Source organism: Octopus sinensis, linkage group LG7 (genome assembly GCF_006345805.1).
Source record: "Octopus sinensis linkage group LG7, ASM634580v1, whole genome shotgun sequence".
NCBI classification, from domain to species: Eukaryota; Metazoa; Mollusca; class Cephalopoda; order Octopoda; family Octopodidae; genus Octopus; species Octopus sinensis.
Genome location: NC_043003.1, coordinates 117526404 through 117538603, shown reverse-complemented (window position 1 = coordinate 117538603; position 12200 = coordinate 117526404). Strand labels below are relative to the sequence as shown.

The 12200-nt window shown below is 38.3% G+C and overlaps 1 pseudogene; it reads right to left on the bottom strand.

Annotated features, from left to right (window-relative positions):
* Positions 1-8082: 8082 nt before the first annotated feature.
* Positions 8083-8202, bottom strand: LOC115214614 (annotated as a pseudogene).
* Positions 8203-12200: the final 3998 nt, after the last annotated feature.

Here is a 12200-nt window from a genome sequence, read left to right as displayed (position 1 = left end):
TTCGTATTCTATCGGTCTCTGTTGCCAAACCGCTCGATTACGTGGTCGTAAACACACCAGCATCGGTTGTCAAGCGATGTTGGGGTAACAAACACAGACACACAAACATATACACACATATACATACATATACGTACATATATACGACGGGTTTCTTTCAGTTTCCGACTACCAAATCCAGACACAAGGCTTTGGTCGGCCCGAGGCTATAGTATAAGACACCTGCCCAAGGTGCCACGCAGTGGGACTGAACCCGGAACCATGTGGTTGGTAAGCAAGCTACTTACCACACAGCCACTCCTGCGCCTATATATATATATATATATATATATATATATAATTTACAAGATAAGGGCAAAAGAAAAATTCTAATGCCAAATATGCCGAAAAAAAGACAAAAATTGTCAATAACCATTATAATTTATGCGTCTCGAAACAAACCGATAGAAATTACTAAAAAATCTGTTATTACCGTATTGGTCCCAATTTCGGGGTTAATTCATAAGAATGTTCCCCTCTTCAGCGATAAATACGTGAGATATAAGTGAAATACTTACTCATACCTATGAAAAGAGCAAGTACTAAGTCCTGAGCAGACCTAAGTAACCCAAATATATCTAAAATAGAAAATCTTCGGCACATCTCGAGACAAGTGTGATTCGAACTCGAAACTTTCACAGAGTGAGAGAATCCGGAAGTGAACACTATTCAATTCAATTGAATAGTATATATATATATATAAGTAGGTGAATGAATTATCCTAGTATTGATAATTTGGTTAATTGAAATCTGGGTAGCAAATTTCCTGATGAGAAGACGGCATAATGCACCCTTTATTCCTTCGGAATTAAGAGTATGCAGTCTTCGAAACATGTGTTGAGAGTAAAGGAATTTTGTTAAAATCTTCGTTCGACTCCATTCTTTCATTTATTCATATTATATAATATATATTATATATATTATATATATATATTATATATATACATATACACACAAACAAACACACACAACATATATTTTTATACAAAAATGTGTTTCTGTAACTTCGGAGGTTTTGACCAGCTAAGCCATCGTCACTGTCAACAACATTCTCGTTTAAGAATACATTTGCATTCTACAAAAATAGAGTAACCCATCAGATTAATGTAAAATTGTTTTTATTATACCTCAACATAAAAAAAACAAACAAACAAGCATAAACACACACTCAAACGCATGCACACACACACACACGAACACGTATGTATAGACTCCATATAGGCGCAGGAGTGGCTGTGTGGTAAGTAGCTTGCTAACCAACCACATGGTTCCGGGTTCAGTTCCACTGCGTGGCATCTTGGGCAAGTGTCTTCTGCTATGTCGTATATATGTATATATATAAGTGTGTGTGTATATGTTTGTGTGTCTGTGTTTGTCCCCGTAGCATTGCTTGACAACAGATGCTGGTGTGTTTACGTCCCCGTCACTTAGCGGTTCGGCAAAAGAGAACCGATAGAATAAGTACTGGGCTTACAAAGAATAAGTCCCGGGGTCAATTTGCTCGACTAAAGGCGGTGCTCCAGCATGGCCGCAGTCAAATGACTGAAACAAGTAAAAGAGTAAAGAGATACGTAGATGATGACCTTAGTACACGTCGATTAAATTCCAAAGAAAGACTTGTTTCTCAATTAACAACCGGTTAATTGAACAAGGATGTTCTAAATATAACTAGAAGCTGCATGCGTGCACACATGCGATGGTGTGTTAAATCGAATCAGTTGCTGGACTTTTGCAATAGAAGCTGTTCAATACCTGGTGACCAAGTGACAGAAAGCCGGGTTCAGTCCCACTGCGTGGCACCTTGGGCAAGTGTCTTCTACTATAGCCTCGGGCCGACCAGAGCCTTGTGTGTGGATTTGGTAGTCGGAAACTGAAAGAAGCCTGTCGTATATATGTACATATATGTGAAGGTGCCGTGGCGAATAAACCGGAGATTTGGAGGCAAATATCACAGACGTGTCGGACGAAATATTGTGCGACTTGTGTTCTGAATCAAATTCCGGTCGGGAGGTCGTTTTTGCTGATTGTTCTTCTGGGGAGAACCGTTGCGGTTTCGAATGGGAGTCCTTGCGCGTTTTGTTCTTGTTCTTTCCGTTCTGAGTTCAAAACTCACCTTAGCCTACCTGGATGGTAGACAATCGTTTTCTCAGTTTTATCTTCTCCCCATGTATTCCTTGAGTGCCTTTCGCAGGGTCCACAATGTTGCAGACATTCAGGCCAGCTCTCTGGTTTTCGAATACCGTCTTCCTTACTTATCTCAGAGCTCCTAAAAAGCTAATGGATATTGATCTCCTTCCCAATTAAGCAATAACAAATCGAAGATCTAATGTTGAAGCATTTTGCAAGAGCCATAGAAAGATCCATCATTACAAGAGCCTATTTCGAAATGAAATATTTCAAGAACAGAACGGAGTGAACGATGTGATCGCAGAATACCGAAAGCACAATTTCTCCTGGGACGGACAGGATGCAAGGTTCACAGAGAACAGGTGGGGCCCGTGCACTTGTCAACGGATACCAAGAAATCGGAAAAGTCATTTTAGAAGACCTCCACGATGATGGGAAGACGATTTAGAAAAAAAACAAACGATTTAGGTCAAGATGGAAAAGAATGGCGCAATCAAAACAGAATTCGAAGCGCATTGTGACCAGCGGTGTACAATTGTATCTAATGATCCGGTCAATACTGTGATACTGGGATTAATTTTGTAGATGAAACCAAGTTCCTATAATTGGTAATCGAACCCAGATCACATTTTATATACACGAATGACATGACTACATGGCGAACATCATGTAAATATTACAGTGACTCCTCCAACGATGCCACATGTTATTCAAATATAATCCTAGATCCTACCGAATCTTGTTTGTCTAAATCATCGCTCATTCCTTGTTTTCGCTGTTCTTTCATTGTATTGATAATAATGAAAGTAGCGTATATAAACAGAGAAACAAATAGAAAACCAAGTTCCACTTCTCCTGGATGTACCAAGTAAACTTTGAAGAATATATATACTCGTGTTCTTCGTAAACTTCGATTACACTGCTAATGCCACTGGAGAAATCTTGAGCATCAGAAGACTAAATACTTGCGTGCTTTTTTCTTCGCAATTTTTGTTCATAAAAAAATGATAGAATTTTAGGAATGATGCAGTTCGAAAATCGCAACGGTCGTTTTAGTAAATTACACCGAGAAACCACACACTTAGAAAACATTGTTTAGTTTAATGCAGTTAACTGTAGCTTAACCAAAGGTATTCAGGCAGATGGAACTATCTGGGATTTATTCTCTAAACAATTTTAATAATTTTTTTTGCACTTATAAATACACAATTACGCATTTACTTAGGGTTATTTTTTGCAATTATAGTGAAGTCTATGCTTCTCCGAGATTGTCCAGAGTTGTCTTCCATGATTGCTCCAAGAATTAGGATAAATATACTCAACGACTAATACCGTTATTTTTTTCGCACCGCATATTATTCTCTGTGTGTGTTTAGATGCAGGACCTGCACGAAATATGTTAACACAAACTTAAACAGAAACATTTCACTATCATTTTTGAATCGTGGACAATTTGATAATTCCATTAGGAAAGCATTGGATAATTCCCAGAAATAATATCTGAAATCTATATGATAGAGATAAATCTGCTATTATTCATTTGAAAGACTTCGCTTCTCCTAAAAGAGAAAATGTTTTTCACATCATCTGTAACCTCCACAGCAAAAGCTTTCAAATATCCAACAATAGCGTTATATAAATACTAGCAGTATCGCCAGGCGTTGCTCGGGTTTGTAAGGGAAATAACTATATAAGCATTTTTAGAGAGTTATAGCCAAAAAATAGCAAAAAAATGCATTAAAAATGGAAAAAAAATGATGGTAAATTTTTTTTTAAATCGTTGACTCATCGTAGACATTTTAGAGAGTTACTTCCCTTATATAATAGTGAAAAAATGCATTAAAATGGAAAAAATGATGGTAATTTTTTAAAAAATCGTAGACTCATCGTAGACGCGCGCTAATACCCAGAAGGGCTCGATATGAATCACGACTATAAGATACCCGGTTTTGGTTAAACTGCAACGCAAAATGTGGGAGTAGTTAGGAATCTAAATCGTAGGAGACATACAGCACACAACCTTACTTTTATATATAAAGATATATATTATTTAAATAATAATATTGTTTCTAAATGGAAAAGGTTATCAATTTCGGAGGAGGGGTTAAATCGATTACATGGATCCCAGTGTTCAGCTGGTACTTAGTTTATCGACTCCGAGTGATAAAAGCAAAGTCGACCTCGGAGGAATCTAAAGCATTGTATAATATTAGACGAAAACTTGTTAAGGCTGAAACAATATAAACAAGGAAACAAAAGTGAAAACTGAACAACAGTTGAAGTTTTTCTTTGTGTTTCTTCGATATTTCGTTGTTAGGACCGGTCCACTGGGACACGTTTGGCCAAGATGGCAGCCACACCAGTCTGCGCATGTTACTGCCCTCTCCTACTTATCTAAGTAACCTCTAATTTCTCCACGTGTCTTAATGAAGTTGTCCTAACCGAAATATCGGAGAGACATAAACTATTGCTTTTACTTCGTATTTCATTTTTATGCTTCAGCCTTTACAAGTTTTTATCTAAAATAACAGTAATAATATTTAGACGAACATCTCTTAGAACTCACCAAGTTTCGTTTTGCATTTCGGTCGTAATATTAAATTTAATGCATCTGAGTTGCATTGAGACAGGCACCAAATTATCTGAGATTATTTACTGCCACTGCCAAGAGGGAGATTTCATCCACAGATTCACGTCGTAAAAAGCAGCGGTAAGCATCGACTCCTAACAACTCCGTAGAAGTTTTTGACAACAATAATAATGTGAAAAAGATAAAATAAAAATAAAATTCTCAGTTTCTCAGGTATGATAAGAGCTCAGGTTTTGTGTATGCCGAGATACCCACACCCACATACCCCCCCCACACACACACACGATATAATTTATGCTTATTTCAGCTTCTATTGTTAAATAAATATTCAGTGATTTCACATTTATCAGTTGAAAACATTAATCTTAAGAACTGACTCACATAAACTTTAACATTTTATAATCTTATCGGAAATCTTTGTTGCGGATATTGATCGGGAGATTAACGAGAGTAGACTCCGCAATTTCTAGAGATTTATATGGGAAATTTGGAAAATTCCAGTTAAAATATTGTAGACGATGCATCGAAGGAAGAAGAGTCTAAAGGAATTTGCAGGAAGAGAAAATCATTGATCATTTATAATCATTAACGTCAGAATATTTTAACATTTAATTACTACTACTACTACTACTACTACTACTACTACTACTACTACTACTCCTGCTGCTGCTGCTGCTGCTGCTGCTGCTGCTGCTACTACTACTACTAATACTGCTTCTACTATTACTACTGCTAATACTGCTTCTACTATTACTACTGCTAATATTGCTTCTACTATTACTACTACTTCTACTAATATTACTACTACTACAACTACTACTACTGCTGCTGCTGCTGCTACCACCACCACCACCACCACCACCACCACTACTACTACTACTACTACTACTACTACTACTACTACTACTACTGCTGCTGCTGCTGCTGCCGCTGTTACTGCTGCTGCTACTCTTGGCGCAGGCGTTGCTCTGTGCCGAGGAGTTCGCTTCCCAGTTTCAGTCCCACCACCTGACACCTTGGCCGAGTGTTTCTGCTATAGCTGCAGTCCTGACCAAATCCTTGTGAGAGGAGGATTTGGTAGACAGAAACTGAAAGAAGCCCCTTCGTATATATATGTTCATATATGTACGTGAGTGTTTCTTTGTGTATGCACTAATTCACCTACAACCACTCGATAAGCGATGGTGGTGTGTTTACGTTCCTGTAACAAAGCAGTTCGGCAAAAGAGACCGATAGAATGAGTACCAATCTAAAAAAAAAAAAAAATTTTTCTGGGGTGTATTTGTTGGACTAAGCCTCAGCATGGCTGCAGTCCAATGACTGAAACAAGTGAGGAATAAAGATCAAAGAAAAATTATTATTATTATTATTATTATTTATTATTATTATATTATTATTATTATTATTATTATTATTATTCTTTTTTGTATCTTAGTTAAATCCATTTTCTATCAATTCTTTGTTTGATGGATTTTAAATTTATGATGTTTTATATTCGTAGAGTAAAGCAAGCATTATTAAAAGAGACAACCTTTTCATTAATTAAGCTTCAAATCATTTCTAATAGAAATATTCGTTTTTGAAACTGGTGAGGTATTTTGTGGATGTAAATGTATATGGATATTTGTGTGTGTGTGTGTGTTTATATTTTCTTGTGTTTGTGTTTGTGAGAGTTTGGTGCTGACATGTGTGCGTAGGTAGCTTTTTTTTTCTCTTTTATATCTTCTTTTCAAAAATAAAGATCTGTCCTTCACGGAACCCAGAGAAGCCATTTAATGGCCGTACATGTGTCCATTTAAAGGCCAATGATACTAGATTTCAAATAATGGCCAAACATTCACATTGTTGAGACTATTTCAATTGAGGCAATTTAAACTTTCAAACGAACGTCTCTCACTTAATAGCAAATAGCAATTGTTGCTTCAAACAGATTCAATAAATTAGACGAAAATCAAGAAAAATAAACCAATAATAAAAAGGTTATAATGGCGCTATTGTACCTCCCCCTCTCTCCAATGAAGTTGTACAAGTGATTATTTATAACCGCCATTGAATACGGTTTATTCTTTAAAATGAATATTGCCTTTTATAGTAATTTTTGTTGCGTTTGTTCTCGTCGTTATGGTGTTTTGTCATTGCTTTTGTTCCAAGCTTTTTCTGCTTCAATAGATTTTCAGAGAATGAACTAGAAGGTTAAGTAGGCTACCGAGTACTTGGTAGGGTTCTGAAGTGACCTAAACACAGAAATACATTATGTGCTCGTGTATCTGTCTTTTATAATTAACATCGTATTTTCATTGATAAAATCTCTGATAGTCTTCGAGTGCCACCTTTTGTTACATATGAATACAATTAAATGGGAGAAAAAAGAACAAACATTATACCTCCCTCTCTTTCACTTTAACTAATGTCTGACACAGTCTCTGTGTGTCTGTCTGTCTCTCTTTTCTCTCTCTCTCTCTCTCTCTCTCTCTCTATGTATCTATATATATATATATTTCTTGACTATACTTATATACGCATGTCTGGGTAACAAGCTCTCAAATATCACCACTCATACAAAGATCCTTCTACAAATATAGGCCTCCGACCATAGTTATTCCAACATTTATACACATTTATACACTCCCACCTTTATACACCTTTGTACACATTTCCAAACAGACTACAAATTACATTAATTATTCTCTCCGTCTACCTTTCACCTTTTCCGTTCTCATCTCTCAAGATCTCTCTTCTTTTTCTCATCTTCCTTCACTTTCATATTTTCAGTCTGTGAGATATTCTTTTCTACTCTAGACACAAGGCCCGAAATTTCTGGGGAGGGGGCCAGTCAATTAGATCGATCCAGTACGCAACTGGTACTTAATTTATCGACCCCGAAAGGATGAAAGGCAAAATCGACATCGGCGGAATTTGAACTCAGAACGTAAAGACAGACGAAATAATACTAAGCATTTCACCCGGCTTGTTAACGTTTCTGCCGGCCAGTCTGTGAGATGTTAATGAAATTCACAATTTTTGTTCTCTTGTGAAAAGTTTTCCTCTCATTCACTCGTCAAAGGACGATTGTTCGAAACATCGAATGAACTCTCTCTTATTTCTTCTTTACATCGTAAAAACAAATACTAACTTGGATAGTATTTTTCACCTGTCTTTTGCTTTTTTTTCGTTTCATTTGCTTTGTTCCTGATACTCTTTTACTCTTTTACTTGTTTCAGTCATTTGACTGTGGCCATGCTGGAGCACCACCTTTAGTCGAGCAAATCGACCCCAGGACTTATTCTTTGTAAGCCTAGTACTTATTCTATCGGTCTAAAAGGTAATGCTTACAGCACCTAGGTTTCCCAAGCGGTCACCCATCTAAATACTAACTAGGTTCTATGTTGCTTAACTTCGGTGATCGGACGAGATCCGGTGCTTTCAACGTGATATAAATTATATAAATATAAATAAATTATTTACCACACTAATAGAACAGCTTAACTATTGGATTATACGGAATTTGGATTACGTTGGATTTTAGCAACATAATAATAGCCCCCTCCTCCTGCTCCTCCTCCTGCTCCTCCTGCTCCTCCTCCTGCTCCTGCTCCTGCTCCTCCTCCTCCTCCTCCTCCTCCTCCTCATCATCATCATCATTACCATCTATAAACAGCCAGTTACCCTAACTACATACAGTAACCACAGTTTTGTTAACAAGTAAATGGATTCCTCAGATTCTGTGAAGTAAATATTCCAGTCAATCTAAAAACAACGCAACACTTCGACCCTCGAAATAAAGTTAAAAGTCTTGTGTATTCCACAGACACCAATTGACGTGATTCTGCCGCAGATTCGGCGTCACACTGCGTCCCTTTGAATTGTAGTTCAGCACATCTAACAGGTTTCCAAACAGTCCCCCTCAATCGACTACTAAGGTTAAGGACACTTGATCAAAATGCTGCGTAGGGAGATCGAAAACGAAACCACATGATTACAAAACAAAATTCTTACCCATTCGGTTAGAGTCTGTGCACATAACGGATCAGAGTTTGCCACTGTGCGTAGTTTTATGAATAATCATCATCATCATTGTTCGACCGTGGTCGAGACAATGGAATTTACCATGCTACGCCAGACTTCATGATCCATCATGGCATTATGGAGGTCCTGTTGCTGGATGTCTGTATCCCTGGAGAACGTGATCAGAGACAGGACCCAGCAAAGTAGGGGCTGGACCTATATCCACAGGTATACCATTAGGTCTGGTTCCCTGGGGAAGAGGAACCCTGGTGCAGTTAATTGTAAATTCCATAGTCTTTTCAAATGGCTAATAATGTGTGCGCGCGCCACTACTACACACATTGGAAAGCATTGTACAACCAAGTACTAAAGAAGATCTTTCCTCCTCCATGAAACAAAGCTGTTCCCACTGGACCTCAACCCAGTATTTCTAAGCTACGGACCGAGTGATTTATTGTAAGGTTATCTCCCTAGATAGATTGCCTTCACTACGGCTAAGGAGCCCTTTCTACCCCACTGACACAGGTTGTACTGGTTTACAGTTTACCAGTAGTAGGACACGATGCTGCATACATCAGACCTGACCTGACCGCGGGGAAGAGAGGATTTAAGCGAAGAATGAAGAATTTGGCGTCGAGCCAGGAAGTAGCTTCCGTAGGATACACAATACAGACAATCAGTGCCACAAAATTGGATGTCAACGGCTGTGTGTGTCTCATAGCATTCGATGGATATATAAAAAACGGAAATTCCAATGTAGGGACATTGCAGAATGGCGGAAATCTTTGGACTATCTGAGTCAGTGACACAGATTTAATTCTCGGTTGAATTGAAGAATTTCTCTTACTCTTTGCAGCTACGATTTATAGATGCCGTCATTCAGTAGAAAGGGCCGAGTTATTAATGGTTAACTCTTCTTCGATACTATTTTAGGAACTGTGGAGGCGCAATGGCCCAGTGGTTAGGGCAGCGGACTCGCGGTTGTAGGATCGCGGTTTCGATTCCCAGACCGGGTGTTGTGAGTGTTTATTGAGCGAAAACACCTAAAAGCTCCACGAGGCTCCGGCAGGGGATGGTGGTGATCCCTGCTGTAATCTTTCACCACAACTTTCTCTCACTCTTACTTCCTGTTTCTGTTGTACCTGTATTTCAAGGGGCCGGCCTTGTCACTCTCTGTGTCACGCTGAATATCCCCGAGAACTACGTTAAGGGTACACGTGTCTGTTGAGTGCTCAGCCACTTACACGTTAATTTCACGAGCAGGCTGTTCCGTTGATCGGATCAACCGGAACCCTCGTCGTCGTAACTGACGGAGTGCTTCCATATATATATTTCTTATTATTTCGTTTTCTTATTTTGATATCCTTACTTTTCAGCCTCTTATCCCTTATAAATTGTTACTTTTCTTGTTCTTAAATAGATTTTTCAGTTACTTAAGTCTATGCGAGATGGTTATACGATATCCATCGGATCAACCGGAACCCTCGTCGTAGTAACCGACGGAGTGCTTCCACACCACCCCACATTTTAGGAACTTCTTTCCTGGGCTTATGAGAAAGTTTTGATTTATTTCAATATGTGAGATGAAATGCTACCTGAAGACTATGAGTGACTTTGCCAAATGATATGCTATGTTAGCAATAAATAACAGTATCAAACAATAGCAAAATCATCAAAAGCCCACACAGAATATGGTGGGATTTACGTCCTTAATTTATTCATCAATAATTGCTTAAATACTTCGGTTTTCGTTTGTAAGATTCGTTGTAACAAATCTTGCGTCTTGGGTGGGTCATTATGCCAATAATAATAATAATAATAATAATGATGATGATAATGATGATGATGATGAGGATGATGATGATAATGATGATGATGATGATGATGATGATGATGATGATGATGATAATAATAATAATAATAATAATAATAATAATAATAATGATAATAATAAGAAGATCAAAGCTTGGCAACCAGGGTTTACCACAACAAGATAATGAGCGATGGCACTGACCCGAAATGCAGAATGTGTCATGAGCAGGATGAAACAGTGGACCACATCTTAACTGGATGCACAGCGCTTGCAAAAACCGAATATATTCATAGATATGATAGAGTAGCGCAATATATCCATTGGAAGATATGTAAACACTACCAGCTTCCAACATCAGAAAGATGGTACCAGCATAAACCTGAAACTGTGACCGGAAAAGATGAAGTAACAGTACTCTGAGACATATCAATCAACACCGATAAAGAAATAAAGGCAAACAGGCCGGATATAGTCATCAAAGATGAGAAGAATAAGAAATGCTTAATGATAGATGTGACAGTACCACCAGAGAGAAATGTGTCCATTAAAGAAGTTGAGAAGTTATTTAAGTACAAAGACCTAGAAATAGAAGTGACCAAGATGTGAAAAATGAAAAGCAGCACGGCACTAGTGGTGATTGGAGCGTTAGGGCCTTGATAGTAGCACATCAAACTCCCTTGCAGTGGTAACGTGGGAGAACTTCAGAAAGTAGTGTTGCTAGATTCCGCACACATTTCACGCCGTGTACTCTCCATGAGATGAGGACCTGCTGTGACCCTAGGGTCAAGGGATGATCCCGGCTCAGCAGAAGACAACGGACCATATTTTATTTAAAAAAATAATAAAAACAAGACACGCACTGGTCCAGTATCACTTCTTTATTGCTAAAGATCTAACCAGCTAACTGATGGATCATTTGTTTAACGTGTTGGTTAAACAATCAGTCGGTTGGTTGTTAGTAACAGTTCTTTCGTCGCTATTCGTGACCTCAGTGACTTACCCCCTCTAGTCAAGGTCTGCTTAGAAAGAAGTGATGTTGAATCAGTGTGTGTGTTATTACTGTTGGTGCAATGACCCTCCTGAGACACAACAATAATTGCTTAAATAACAAACCAGTATGTCAGAAAGGCGCGTGACCCAAAGGTTAGGGTGTTTCACACATTATAATACTCACGATCCCAAGATTCCCGGACTGGGAGATCCGTTGTGGTCTTGAGCTAAACACTTCATTTTCATTGTTCTGGGGTCACTTCAACATCTGACGTGAGAGACACCATGCACACCATACAGACAAAGTCGAGGTGATGAAGAGGATGAGCTAATGTACAACTCAAACATTTGATCACTATAAACAAATGATTTGCGTGCAGATTGTTTGACAAAAAATTGCAGAAACCTCATTTCTGTGTATCTATTATTATCATTATCGAGTGAGGGAGCAGAAGACGCTTTTAAAGTGACACTGGGGTACAAATATACGAAGCTCAATATACCTATCATGATTATCCGTCTGATAAGGGTACACTAGGCTCATGCATCACAACCGTATGTGCGCGACATGGTGACTTCATACCAAGATAAACAGTGCATGACCTTGCAGGTGGGACCCAGTTAGAATTTTGTTTA